Source organism: Uncinocarpus reesii, genomic scaffold (assembly GCF_000003515.1).
Source record: "Uncinocarpus reesii 1704 scaffold_1 genomic scaffold, whole genome shotgun sequence".
Taxonomy (NCBI): Eukaryota; Fungi; Ascomycota; class Eurotiomycetes; order Onygenales; family Onygenaceae; genus Uncinocarpus; species Uncinocarpus reesii.
In genome coordinates this window covers 3,993,396-3,998,365 of record NW_003052500.1, presented here as the reverse complement: position 1 = coordinate 3,998,365, position 4,970 = coordinate 3,993,396, and positions in this window count along the sequence as shown.

The following is a 4,970-nucleotide window of genomic DNA, read 5'->3' as shown; positions in this document are numbered from 1 at the left end:
CAAATTAAAATCAGTAGTCCAAATAGTTGGGTATTTAATTTGATTCCAAAACTCACTTTTAAATAATATGTGAAATTTAAAATAGCAACAGCTAAAAGGAGTCTTAAATAAAATAATAAGACTTTCTATACTGAAAGAAGTCTCATCTTTCAAGTAATGAGACAGTTATATGTTACTTGTATTACTTCAGTAGCTGACTATGAAGTTTCTATCTGATGAAATAATCAAAAATATTTACTTGAGAAATTTGAAAAGCTTCAAAATTCAGCTCTAAAAAAGATTTTAGAAGCTTTCAGAATCTCTTCAATATATATAATGAAGATTGAAGCAGCAATTTCTTCATCAAAAGTGAGATTTAATAAGTTGAGCAGAAGTTATACTCTCAGATTATTAAAATTGTCAAAATTTCATGTTATAAGATAAAGACTTTCATCAAGCTATTCTTCATATAATAATAGAATTAAGCTGGATTGGAAAAAGTATCTGGATTGGAATCAAAACATAAATAATACTGAACAAGTTGAACAAACATCAAGCAAAAGAAAAAGGAAAAAATCATCAAAAACAAAAAAATATTTAAGTCAACTGTTCAGAATTTGCTCAATGATTTCTAATCAGCTACCTTCTCTAAAAACTGAGAGAATCAAAATGAAATAGAATGCACCATGATTCAAAAACCTAGATGAATTGATTGATATAAACATCAATGAAGCTGAGAAGCTTACTGCAAAAGAAAATCACAATCAACTATTGAATCAATCAAATCATGAAACAAATGAATCTCTAATCATTTATTCTGATGGTTCTCAATCTGAGAATCAAATAAATGGTGCATGTCTATACATCTTGAATGAAAATATGAGATATTCATGGAACTTAGACAAACACATGAAAGTTTTTGATGCAGAACTCTTTGCAATAGATAAAGCTTTCAAGTTTGCTGTCTTATTGACTCAGAAAAACAGCTCTTATAAAAATGTTTGGATTTTTTCAGATAGTCAAGCTGCCATAAAAAGAACTTGTAATCAAAATCTAAATGATGGATTATACTATCTTAATTCAATTAGAAACTATGTTTCTTAATTGAATAAGATGAGTATAATCAGTCATTTGCACTGGGTGCCAGCTCATGTTAATGTTCATAGCAATGAAGAAGCTGATAAAGCTGCAAAAAAAGACACTGAACTAGCACAAGTCTTCTCTGAAAAATATGTATCTCTGATCTTTATTAAGAAACAAATAAGAGAACAGGCAATACTTGAATGGTTTGAGAACTTATTCAATAGAGAAAGTCAAGAAAATCACTACTCTCAATTTGAAATTAAGTCAAAACAGAAAGTCTCAACTCTGAAAATTTCTAAACAAATTTGATTCACAATTATTCAATTAAAAATTGGACATGGTTATTTTGCTTCTTACTTAATTAAGATTATCAAATTATCTGTCTGAAAACTGCAGACACTGTGGCTGTAAAGAAAATCCAAAGCATTTATATCATTAATGATGCTCTCATTCAAAAGAGCATTAATGAATGAAAAGAAGAATTTAAAAAGTGATTCTGATGGAGAAAGATTATCTAATATAACAAGATGTTATTGAATTTCTGCTTGCTCAGCTACTCTCTTCTGTTTCTTCTTCTTGAGATGCTTTAACTTCTCTAATAACTGAAGACTCAATTCAAGAAATTTGTCTGCATGATCATGAAGAAGATGTTTTTATTTTTGAAGATGAAGAAGTTTGACAGAAATGACTTGAACAGTCTTAAAGACTTTTATCTCTTCAAGTTCAATTTTATTGTGAGCAGCTTTTAGATTTCATCAATTACAATTGAAAGATACAGAGTCAACAACACAATAATAACTGAGTTGACAACATTTGAAACACTTTATTGACTTATTGAGATAAACACACTCTTTATTGTGATGAGAACAATAAATACAGTAAGAAGATATCATGACATCAATTTCTTTAATTTTGAAAGCTAGACACTTACTATTGTGAGAAGACTTTGAAGTCATGATGATGAAGTCATGAGGATATTCACTTATAGAAAGATAATCTTTTAAAAATCAAGCAAGAGAATAATCACTTTTTATACTTAAGAGAGAGTGAAAGTGGTTGAGAACAACATGCTAAGAAAGAGGAGAATGATGTTATAAATCTTGTGGCACAGCACAGAATCATTGCATGCTATTGAAAGAGTATATAGAGAATATGACTGGAAAGTGGAGCATGATGAGATTATGAGAGTTATAGAATAAGAGAACTAGAACTCAGAAGAACAAAGATTATATGACTAAATAATTAAAATAATAATGACTATCTCAACTGATAAATAGCTGAATAGTCAGAATATTTATGACTATTCTGACTAGTGGATAGAAAAATAGGAGAGACTACTTGAACTATTCACAATATTCATCATATATATAAAAATGCTCTTTACTGTTGATCAGATGAATTTATTTATTGTGATTAATCTCTCTTATGATTCTCTCTATAGATTTATCTATACAGATACTATCATATCTTGATTACTTTTTATATTATTAAAGTTCTGTGATATTGTATGATTGTGTCTGCTCTTGCTATTCTTGAGAAGACATGATGATCTTAATTCAACTCTGATATATCTGTATGAAAACTCTTTATCATTGAACAAGTCTGCTGACTTGAGATCAAGCACCATTGAAGTTTTGATCACTAAAGCTTCAATTTGTTATGTTGAACAACAAGTTTGATAACACATATCTCTCTGACATGAAAAATCACCATTCCCTGATGAAAAGACCAGATGAAAGTAAGAGACAAAAGAAATAAAAAAATAAAAGAACAATCTAAGTACATGTGAGAATCATCAATTTAGACTCACAAAGAAAAACATAAAGAAAATAACATAATCAATAATATAATAAGAATAACATAAAAAAACAGAAAACAATAAATGAAAGAATAATGTCATTTATTAATGATCTTCAGTGTTGTCATTCTCAGATATCAGTAATAATTGAAGAATGTCATGCAGTTCTGAAGCTGATCTTTCAGTCATTCTTGTCACATGATAAGACTTCACTCTGTAGCATTTTCTTTCTAACTAGAAGGTTCTCTGAATGAGATTAGAGATTCAAACTCAGATGCACTGTTTTCAGCTATAAATGTATTCTCTTGCTGTGGTCTCATTAGAGTCAAAGAGAATGTTCAAATCCACTATAATTTGCAGATTTGTCTACTTCTTTCTTTTTATCAACACATCTGAAATGTGCCCCATTCCATCTAAATGAATGAGAAAAAGCACACCAAGTCCACCAATCAAATACATCAGTTTTCATCAAGATTTTAACATCAGTTTGAAGCTCTTATCAAGCTCTATCATCTGCTCTATTTTTATTTCATATTTCTTTCTTGTTGTTGTGTTCTTCAACTCTTTTGTTGTGTGCCACTGCTGTTCATCACAAAGTCAAAGTTTGCCACAGTGAGGCATAGTGATCAGAGGTGCACTTTTTACTGTACATTACAGAGATTATAAGTGCAACTTTACTCATCATTGTTATAAGTCTTGTGGCACAGCACAGAATCATTGCACACCATTGGAAGAGCATATGGAGAATGCAATCAGAAAGTGGAGCATGATGAGACTACAAGAATTACAGTCTGAAAGAACTAGAACTCAGAAGAACAAAGATTACATAACTGAATAGTCAGAATAGTAATAACTATCTCAACTGATGAATAGCTGAGTAGTCAGAATAGTTACAACTATCCCAACTAGTGGACAGAAGAATAGAAGAGATTACTCAGATTATTCATAATATTCATTATGTATATAAGAACACTCTTTATTATTGATCAAGATGGATTCATTCATCATAAACAATCTTCTCTCTTACAATTCTCTCTATAAATTTATCTATACAGATACTATCAGATCTTAATTACTTTTCATATTATTAAAGTTCTGTAATACTGTACAATTATATCTGCATTCACTATTCTTGAGAAAACACAACAGTCTTGACTCAACTCTGATATATCTGCACAAAAACTTTTTGTTATTGAACAAGTTCATTAACTCAAGATCAAGCATCATTGAAGTATTGATCATTAAAGCTCCAATTTGTTATATTGAACAACAAGTTCAATAACACATTAATCACTTCTGACTCAGAAGAGAATACATCTGAGACTCCAGAGCTTAAGTGCAAAGAAAGAACATTACATCACAAGTGAAGAAGAAATAAAGATATAAACTCCATTTCTTAAAGAAGTTTAATAAAATATAGAAACTATATCTATAATCAGAATCTCAAACAGCACACAAGAAATGATGGAAAAAATTACACAACTCAAACAGACAATAAAAATCTTGACTCAGCAGAATCTTGAACTTAAAGATTATAATGAGCAGATTGCAGCTCAGATCATGACAATCTCCAATATCAGAAAAAAGACAAAAATCAACTCATCAGAATTATTCAAGAGCAAACAAGAAAAGTTGCAAGCATTTCTAGAACAACTATAAATCTATATGAATATGAAGAGAGAAGAATTCAAAAATGACAAAAAAAAAATAATAACAGCAGCATCATATCTTCAGAAAGCAGCATTCAATTGATTCAACATCTATTTACAGAACTATTATAAGAAAAAAAAAGTCAATCAGAATGACAACATGCTCAGAGTCATTAATCATTACAAAATCTTTATTAAAACACTTAAAATCACTTTCAGAGAAGTTAAAAAATAAAATACAGTAATACAGCAGTTACAGAACATGCAGCAGAAAACATTATCACAAGAATACATTATGAGATTTTAACAAGTATGTGTTAACACAGATTGAAATGATGAGGCCCTAGCCAATACTTTTTATTAAGAACTATTCAATGACATTAAAGATGAGATCACACACATGAAGAAATGACCACAAAACCTGACTGAAATGATCAAAGTGGCAGTTAGAATCAGAAATC